This window comes from Rattus norvegicus, chromosome 16 (assembly GCF_036323735.1).
Source record: "Rattus norvegicus strain BN/NHsdMcwi chromosome 16, GRCr8, whole genome shotgun sequence".
In the NCBI taxonomy this organism is placed as follows: domain Eukaryota; kingdom Metazoa; phylum Chordata; class Mammalia; order Rodentia; family Muridae; genus Rattus; species Rattus norvegicus.
The window spans coordinates 13,858,477-13,868,826 of NC_086034.1; the positions used below are offsets into that span (position 1 = coordinate 13,858,477).

The 10,350-nt window shown below is 36.7% G+C and overlaps 1 long non-coding RNA gene across 5 annotated transcripts in view; it reads left to right on the forward strand.

Moving 5' to 3' along the window:
• The window catches only part of LOC102555898 (uncharacterized), a 51,707-nt gene extending 42,882 nt beyond the window's left edge, over positions 1-8,825 (forward strand). The window contains exons 4-6 of one of the 5 annotated variants that reach the window (XR_005494771.2): positions 4,384-4,566; positions 4,677-4,766; positions 7,971-8,821. This is a non-coding gene — a long non-coding RNA (uncharacterized LOC102555898). Of the gene's footprint in view, positions 1-4,383; positions 4,567-4,676; positions 4,767-7,970 lie in introns of all 5 variants that reach the window. The other 4 variants (XR_005494775.2, XR_005494773.2, XR_005494774.2 and 1 more) reach the window with 4 other exon arrangements.
• The last annotated feature ends 1,525 nt before the right edge of the window (positions 8,826-10,350 follow it).

Genomic DNA, 10,350 nt, shown 5'->3' on the forward strand with positions numbered 1-10,350 from the left:
GGAAGGCACAAACTTTCATATGAGTTAAAAGATAATCCATGTGAATGAAAGAAAAAAGTCAACACACAATATAAAGGTAGATTTAAATACAGATAAATAAATACTTAAAGAAAACATCAAAATGTAATATTCAAGATGAAAAGTGCAACCATTAAAACTACAATGGAAAGCTTCACTGATGTATCAAATAATGGAGAGACTATGAGAGCTTGAAGACAATGTAGACACATTAGAATATTAGAATATAAAGATGTGTATTTCTTAGCGATATTACACTCCTATTAAAAGTAGTCAAGAATACATATACATAATAAAATTACTGAGGTAATTCCATTTAAAGTGTTTTATGTTTATAGGAATCTCATAAAAATGTAGGTTTCTAAACAGCTTTTACAAATATCCTCAGTGTTGGTTATCCTGCCTCCCAACATCCTCTCACCCTTCTCTGCCCCTGACTTAAAACTTCCCTCATTATTTCCATCACCTTCATGTCACCTGTGTTCTACTACTAAGATTGACATGTGCACACCTGGAAGAGGGAGATAAAAGAGTGTCAGAGTTGGAAGTAAGGGGGAATTGTAACCATATCTTTCAAACAAAACAGAACTTTCACACTTAAGAACACATAGCACCGTTACTATTTATGGGAGAAAGAGCACAAGAATTCTTTCTTCTTGCCAAAAGCAATTGACAGTTGATGATTCCTAAGAGAGAGGAAGTTTTCCTTGCATGGTCCCTGATGGGTTGACCATGCTCTAGTGGGTGGCTTGACATGTATGTGCATATGTATGAGTAACATCAATTAGATTAGGGGAGGTTATTTAAAAAGAGAAAATCAAGTTTAGAAGAGGATTTGATGCAGAGATTGGGAGAGTTGAAGGTGAGAATTTAGGGTAAATATGATTTAAATGCATTGTATATAATTATACATCAAAACTATCATTCCCAAGGGCCAACTAATGTTCACTGAATACATACATGCAAGGTATTGAATCTTCAAATCAATTAATTTAATTCTATGAGTTAGTAATCTCAGTGATCACATGATCATTTCAATAGATGAACTAATGTCCTTTGAAAAGAATCCAATGACCCTTCATAATAAAAGACCTGAAAATAAGACTAGAAGGAAAACAAAACAACATAATAAAGGCCACATGATAATTTGATAGCCAACAATATACAAAATGAGGAAAAGTCAAAGCATTTCAATAAAAATCAGTAACTACTCAGTTTGCTCTCTTTATCCATTCTTGAGTCCCCGAAGTCCTAGCTAAAACAAAAAAAGAAATAAAATGGAAAGAAATAGGGAACGAAAAGTTTAAATGATCTTCATTTGCAGTAGACAATATGAGCATACACGTAAGAAACACTGGGGATTCCACAAAAGCACTCTCAATGTGGAAAACAACCCTATTCACAATATTTGCAAAAAGATATAGACCTCAGAATGAGCCAAAGCAAATAAAATCTCTTAAGATGAAGACCTTTAAAACACTGAAGTGAGAAACTGAAGAAGAAAAAAAGGGACAACTCCCTCCACTTATGGACTGAAAGAATTCATATAAGAGTGACCATGATTCCAAAGGTGATGGGCAGACTCAAAGTAATAACTCACTAAGATTCCAATGATACTGTTCACAGAGCTCAACCATACTCAAAAAAAAAAAAAAATCCCATGCAAACAAAATGATCTGGATAGCACAGCAATACAGAGCAAAATAGAATAATGCTTGATATATACAAAACCTGACTTCAACTTATTCGGCAGAGACATAGTAAAGAACAGCACGGAACTGTCACAAAAAAATGAACACACGCATCAATAAAACCAGGAAATAAAGCCTCCTTACGTCTGACAAAGACGTCAAAAGCATATGTTCAACAGAAGGCAGCCTCTTCAGCACAGGGTACAAGAAAACTAAGAGTAACCAGGAGAATGATGCAACTAAATCAATGTCTTTCACCTGGTATGAGATTCAATTAAAAATACATCGAGGATCTTGACATAATAGTTACAATTTTATTGCTGTTTTTAGAGACCAGGGCAAGCTCACATTCACAACCTGAGGCTAGCCAGAGAGCCCCAGCTTCCCACCTTCACCTCCACAGTGTGGGAGTGACAGGTGTCCACTACCACACACAGCAAAACTGGAAACTGTGTCTACTGTGGGAACACAGAGAGAAATGAGTAGACCTGCTCAAGGACTGTGAGAGGTACTGCAGTAACGGCAATGCAGTAAGCAAGTCCAACAATTAATAAGCGGGATTTCATGAATGTGAGAAGCTTCTGTGCAGGTTTTTTTTTCCAATACATGTGTAATTTAGAAACATGTCGCCAAAACTATGATGAGAAAAAAAATCAGAGAGGAGACTCTGGTAAATGGATTAATTTCACGGTAAAATAGTAGATGCTTACTATTCATAACTTTTCTAAAACCTGAGAGATTCATTCCACAATTACATATCAAAACTTCTGAGCATTATATCTAGCATAAGTGCTTTTGTGGGTCCTCTGACAGCGCTGCATAGAAGAGAAAAATATTACATTAGAAGACACATGTTAGTAACAGTATCAGAATTGAGTGAACCTAGTTAAGACACTATCTTCCTTTATACAGTACAAAACCCAACTTGCTTTCAAGCCCAAGTAGAAATCTTGGACAATGGAATACATGGAAACAATAATCTTTAATGAATTCTGAACTCCATTCCCTATGGTTATTAAAACTGTGTCATAAATGTGTTTAGCTTCCGTATCTTATGAGTTTTAATGTTGTTGTGATTTCCTGCGGTTTAGTTAAAGTACAATTATTTTTAATGCCTATGGAAATGTGTTGACATGCATATGTGGTTATTATTTCCGGTGGCGCTCATTCTGAATTGTTTCGGCTCCATTTCTCGTTCACGGGTTGCCTTTCAAGTCTGTTTGCTTTGTCCTTCCTAGGTGTTTCTATGCTGTCCTTAGCATCCTTTTTAAGGTCCGAACATTGGTTTTGTGTATCACTTGTATTGCTCTGCTTCTGTTATTTTGAGTTACACCAAGTCTTTCGCTTTATTCCTTTCTATTTTTTGAAGAAGAAACAAAATACATGATGAAAGTCATTCCTTTTCAGTCTTCTGGAATTGATTACTCCAAATGCTACGGGGTTACCTTTCTTAGTATTGACTGAATTTAATGATGAGGTTTCTCTGTGCTTTCCTTTTGCTACAAGTCAAATGATTTCCACATCTATAAAAGTAAATATTTTATTCTTCACATTTTACTTTGTTCGTGAAAGCCTAGTATGGTTTGTTCAGTTTACCAGCTATAGATTCAAAAATTTCCTTCAATTGTTGATTTCAGGTTTTCTCATCATAATTACACTTGATGTCAATAGACTGTGGATTCTTTAGAAGTTAGTTGAAGCTGCATTTATTGTTTACTTTGGGATATTCATAAATATTATAAATTCATTTAATCTTAATTACCTAACCTTGCTTATTGGACTTTCCGAGGTTTCTGTACCTTCGAAAGTTACTAGGTTGTGATTAAATAAGATCGAAGCTTCACCACGTGTGACACTTCCAGATTTTAGTTCTTAATACCTCTGGGTACAGTCTTATTTATCCAGAATTATTATATGTGTAACAAAAACTGTGAATTATCAAAAGTTCACATTCCTTTTATGTGTTAAAATTTACCAGGAGTCCATGAAAGTAATTTTTTTCAGAGTTTTTTAAAATTCATTTTAACATTTTCATTTCTTCTTTACGGTTTCATAGAAATATAGCACAGCATAGTTTGATTATAGACATTCTCCGTTGTTGTTGTTATCCCTTCCACTAGTCCACAGGAGTAATTTTAACCGTTCAACTGTCACTGTGTGTTCCTTGCTGTTGATAGGGGGTGTTTTGTTTTGTTAGGCTAGTTCAAATCATTATTTTAAAAAAATTTTACAATTTGAAAAAAATTTTCAGGACTTTTCCATACATTCAAGTACATGGAAAGAAATGTTTCCATGTCCATTTCAGAGCAACAGTGAAGCAGTCAAAAACATCACAGGTGACAGAAAAATATGAAATAGAAAAATAATTTTTTTAAATTGAAAATTACAACTTATGCAAATATTTGTTTCTTTTTTCTATTTTTCTCATAGGTCCAACTTCTTGACAAAATTGATAAGATTTTAATAATGAATTCAACTCTGAAAATACGATATTTAAGTGATGTTTATTAAATTAATATGAATTATAAGGATGGGTCAAACTGGGAAACTTGATAATACCCATTTTAGCGAAAGTTTAGGCAAAGCCAGTGCTGACCGTGGTGCCTCTCCTGTCAGCCTCTTTCAGTATTATCTCCACTAACCACAGGGATCTTGTCTACTTCTTTTCTGTTAGGTTCTGAGAGCCATGCCAGGCACAACATTTAATACTGATGCGTTCAGAGACAGGGAGGAGTGAACTGAGTCTTGGGGATCTCGCGTGATCTCACAGCCTGCATAGAGCTGAGGGAGAAGCCCGGCAGTTAGTGAATGAGCAGGACAAGAGGAAAAACCTCTCCAGGCCAGGCCTGTGCCAAAGGTTATGTCATATATAACATATGCTGGTCATATTTCCTTTTCTTAACTCAAGAGCAGAAAATCAGTGCCTGCAGGAAAAGGTACAAATTAATAACGTGTCTCTATTAATAGGACATCACAGTGTTCAGCCCATGCTGGAGTGTTCCCTGCAGTTGTCTTAACCAAGTGGGAACTCTGTGCCCATCGACAATGAGGCCGATGGTAAGTAACCTCAGAACACACACAGGGGAGGGAGCTACTGCTGCATGGACCCATCCCAGTGGTTCAGCTCCTGTGATCTTATGGTTGCTGCTGACGAAGGTTGTGCCATTTTGTAAATTTATCTTCGATTTCTGCTGTAAGAGGAAATGATGAGAAGAGAAACAGGCACTTTGGCTGGCTGAGGGAGGGGAACATCGAGCATTTAAGTTTTTATTACTTTTGTGAATTCATTGTGCCTCCCCATTCATCTAGCCTGGGAAAACACCTGTTAGGTTTCTGGAGCGCTATCCAACCCTTTTCTGCTTTATAAATGGAAATGGAATTACCTTAAGGCTTTAGAGGGTGCATTTGTAGGAAAATTTCCTACTTGTTGTTCTTGTCTCTATTTCTGTTTCAAAATATCACAGTGAGTTTTTCTCCAAGCAATTTGTGCATAAATGACTGTGTATAAGCGTTGGCTACATATCGCAGTCCACGACAATGTGATGCCGGTCTACAAAGTATGTGGAATAAATTCCCTAGAGTGAAGGCAGAAACAGGCTAAGGCAAGCTCTGAAGATTAAGACCTGCCAGTGTGTGATTACCAGACTCGGCCTGACCCTGCTGAGACCCATTCTAAAATGGAATATGCCTTGAGACTGGTAGAAAGGCTTTCTCACTAGGTGGAGATTTAGGACAAGAGGGGGCCAGTTTCAAAGCTGATTCATTTATCTTGTTGCACATTTACTACGCAGGAAAGAGTTGCAGTAAGGGATTTTCTTTCTTCTTTCTGATCCTCTTTTTAACAAACTGAACCAGAAGTAGGAATGAGGAGGATGGATGGTAGGAGAAAAGGATAGAACCTAAAGGTTTGTCATATTTCGTTTTCTTACGTTTAACAATGAAATGAAAACAAATTTTTAGAATGTCAGAGCACATAAAATTTTTTCCTAAGATTATTGCATGATATTTAAGGCTTTATAGGTTTGATAATTGCCAGTACAAAGGAAAGTATTTCGTTACTCTCAGTATCTAACTTCTTTCGTAGCTTGATGTGTTTTGTTATCTGATGGTGCAGTCTGAGTGTTGTTTAACAGCTTCCAAAGATCCATGGGCTGTAAACTTGGCTTAGTGTGGGGCACAGTGTTCTGAGAGCTCAGGGAAAACATAATGAGGTCACTGGGGCTCCGTCCTAAGGAATCATTATTGCTAACTCCTCGAAGCAAATACTCTCTTCTGTGTGTAGGTTCCTATAGAGTAGGATCTGTCATATGCTAACCCCCTCTGCAGACAGCTATTTCCCTTTGTGCTACCATGTTTTAGGAAAGGCAGGAGATGTGCACCTGATTACATCCATGGTTTTAGACTTTCCAGACACCAAAATTATGGCCCAAACAGAACCTGTTTTACAAATTCCCAGTTTCACGTTATAAGAGAGTAAAATGTGCTAAAAGATAAGAGTTTGTGTTCTTTGTTTTCTTTCATTCTTTAAATTGTTATTGGGTATTTCCTTTCTCTTCTTACCCAGATTGGCCTTAAGTTATGTCATCTAGCCTCTGACCCCTAAGTGCTAGGATTGTAGGTGTGCACTACCAGGCTTGGTTGATTTTTCTTTTTTTTTCTTTTTTTTTCTTCTTCTTTTTTTCCTTTTTCTTTTTTTCAGAGCTGGGGACTGAACCCAGGGCCTTGCGCTTGCTAGGCAAGCGCTCTACCACTGAGCTAAATCCCCAATCCCTTGGTTGATTTTTCTTAATCATGTATAATTTGTATATAACTTTAGATCTCTATTTTCTTTCTACTAATCACCTCTAAAATACATTCATCTTCCTTGAGACATAGTCTTCATGCCATCATTTTGCTTGTCTGTGACACTTGAAAGGTTAGTCTATCCCTAAATTTCACAGATTGATTAAAGAATTTTTAAGTGGACTTAGAAGAGAGAGATTATCGTCAAGTGTGTTACAGTGTAAGAGACCAATCACAGAACAGATAACCTGTAAACTTCAGCTGGTCCTGGGATAAGGTGGGGAAGTGCAAAGGTGAGAGCCAGGCCTTTTAAATTATAGTCCAGGAAACTAGGCAGATTCAGCAATGGAGGTGAGAAACAGCTGTGTGGTGGTAAGGGATGTGGCCTTAGACAAGGAGTGAATTTCTAGAGTGTCTTAGAAAAGATGCTTAGATTGGGTTTAGTATTTTTAAAAGATATAAAAGAAAGGAAAGGAACAAATTACTGTTTCTGATTTAAAATTCAAATGAAGTAAAGATTGCCTTAAAGTAAAGACTGTCAATGGACTCCAAGTAGAGAAAAACTCCTCTTGGAGTATGAGTATTTTTTCTTAGAAAGGGCACTAGCAGTTGCTGTTTTAACCCAGGACCAGGAGGCGAACTCAGAGTTTGCCTTTGTCCAGAAGAAAGTAGAAGTTTTCTTGAGAGGTTTCATCCAAAGCCTGTTATCTCCTCCTTTTGTATGCTGTTTTATACCTTTAAGAGGAGAAAGAAAATGCTAGTGTATTAGTCTTACCAGAGAAATATGGTGAGGTCCAAAGATGTTTTTAAGGAAGGGGTCTATCCTTAGCAGTTCCAAGCTTGACAATACCTGTCTAATTGCCTAATGAAGAGGACCATGAGACTGAAATACAGAGAATTTGAAGTCCTATTTGGGAATCCTTTTCTGACACAAGCAGGGGCAGGGGAATCAATGAGTGCTGCATGACTAAAGGCTGACACATAGTGTGCCAAAACTGGGGTGTATGCTCAAATCAAAGCCAAAGACCTAAAGGTGCGGAAATTACTACTGGTGAAGGATACTCTGAAGTAATTTTTCAGTACTTAATAAAACAACAGTTCCTTATTCATGAGGTCACGTCAAAGCTGCTCTTTAGGGGAAGCCCCACTGAGCAGAATAATTTTCTCCTTCATTTGCATTTCTATAACATTTTGTTCATGACTACATTATGACATTTAACACATTTATTTTAATTACCTGTTCAAATGTCATCCTCTTACTAGACATAGAGTATATTAAGCCAAGCAATTCTCTAATTGCTTGTCTACTCCCAATATTTAACTGCCACATAGTAGGTGATCAGATATGTCTTGTGAGTTAAATTGCTACAGATCCCTGGAATAGATATACAGCGATTTTATAGATGTTTCAAAAAATAGAAATTCATTGTATGTTTTTCATAAGTAATTTAATAATAAGCATTTAATCCTCTCTTTCAGGCATTGTGTTAAGACTAAGAAGAGGAAAATAAATAAATCCTACATGAATAATTATAGCCTTTTCTTGTCTTCAATAGCCTTTTATTTATGGTGATTGTGTGTGTGCACCCACGTGTGTGTATGTTTGTGTGTGTGTGTGTGTGTGTGTGTGTAAAAATTCTATAATTGCAATGGAGTGAAAGTACAGTAGTGTAACATGAAAATAATGAATGGTTCCTAGTGAGCTTCCAAAAGAAAAGCAGGAGGCACATTCATAGGTCAGAGTATTCCAGACAAGAAGCCAATGAGATGCTCAATGGATAAGGCATTTGTCAATAACTCTTACAACTTGAACTTGTACCCCAGTTACCACCTACTAAAAAGAATGAATTCAGTCCCAAAAACAATCTTCTGACCTACATACATTATACCTTGGCACACAAATATTCATACGTATACATATACACAAAATGTTAATATTTGAGTTACTGAAAAAAATGTTCCATATAGTAAAAGGAAACATATCAAAGGAATAGGCATTGTTGTACAGATGCAATAAGGACTAAGGATCTTGTGGCTTTCTATTATCCTCCAAGTGTTCTCTTCTGCAAGTTGTGTCCTGGGTGAAGCACTCTTTGGAGCTGATGCGACCTCTACAAAATAGAGTCCAGTGATGGGTGCCTAGTCAATGAGAGTGCAGATAGTTTTTCTGAGACTGGTAAATTCCTGCTAAAAAAATAAAAACAAGATGGTCCCTTGCTGAGTACACTAGTTCCCCCACAGTGCTGGCATCCATCTTAACTCAATGTATTGTACTAGTTGGAGCTTAAACAAGGCCGAACATCATGGGGTCTGTGGCACATGGGTGTTTGTTCCGAGCAGAAAGCATAGAGAAAGAAAAGGGTCTGATAGACCCTTCAAAAGCAACATACTCTTCTTTTAGCTGGGTCCTAAGCCCTGAAGCTTCCACTTCCCAAAATGGTGTTCAACACTTGAACCGGTGGGAGACGTTTCAAGTTCAAACCATATCAAGTATGTTTTATAAGATTGTTTTCTTATTGTTAATTACTATTTTTCTCCCTTGCTGTATAATATTTACAAATAGAAAATATATATGATAGGTATGCATGTGTATGTATGTAGAAGGACAAGCAGTTAGGATTGGCCCCACATGGATACTATAGATATAGATCTTCGAATGCATTGCAGGGGATTATGGGAGGCTACTGCCTTACTAATCTCTTACCTTTCACTACTGAGTTTTACTCTACTTCATAAATGTGATATGTAATTTTTAAATCTACTATATTGTTCATGAACACGTAAGTAGGTTCCTGGATTGGAAACACCCTATTTCGGGGCTGTTCGTCAAATCTGTTTTCATTTTACTTGAGAAAACTCCCAAGTGAAATTACAGATGTAAATCATAAGCACATATCAAGCTTTGAAAGAAAGTACTAATGTTTTACAGAATGATTGGACCATTTTAAATTCTAATCAGAGAAGCATGGGTATCCCATTTGCTTCAGATCTTTGCTAATAATTAGAGTATTCGTTATAACCAATCGAATGAGGGTGGGGTGTCATGCCAGGGCTCGTTTTAGTTTTCCTTCATGATTAATTAGTTGGAGCATTGTGTCATGTGCTTTTGGAGAATCCCTGCTCAGGTTTTCCTTCCTTTAATTGGATTTTGGATATTTCACCTATATGTTATATTCATAAGTAAGGCTGGTACATAAATAGATCCGCTTCCTGCACCTATGTGCCTTTACAATGGAGGTGATGCTAGCAATGTGCCAGTTGTTTCACAAACTCTTCAGCCTCGCCTTTTGTTTGGTTGTAGTGCTGCTCAAAGGTACTATGTGATTTTAATGGTCCAATTTGTGAATTTTTTTCTTTGATGTTTCCTGTTACAGTTAGGGAATAACGCTTACCCCAGGTCACAAAACTTCTCACACATGCTGTTGTCTCACATTCACTCTTTCTATGTCCATGTTTACATGGTCAGTTTGAACTGATTGTTGCATGCCATGTAACATACATGTCAGGTTGTTTTTCCATATATGTAGCTTGTGATTCTGGCAGCATGTTCTGAAAGGTTGACCTTCCTCTTATTACTGAGATACCTCAGAAACTTTTCAAAGACATATTGAACTTACATCTGTGAAATTACTTCTTCTCTCTGTTCTGCATCTTTTTAAACTGTTCATCTAATTCTGCCTTGAGTCTTTTAACTTTCCTTTTTATGAAATTATTTTAACCATGGTAAAGCCTTTGAATTTCCTACACATTTTGAACTGTCAATTTATCAAAAGTGTGCCTAATTTTAATTGGGAATATTTCAGAATGTTGTGATTCATTATTTGGTTATTAGTTTATTATTTTAGTCTTGGCAGTCCAA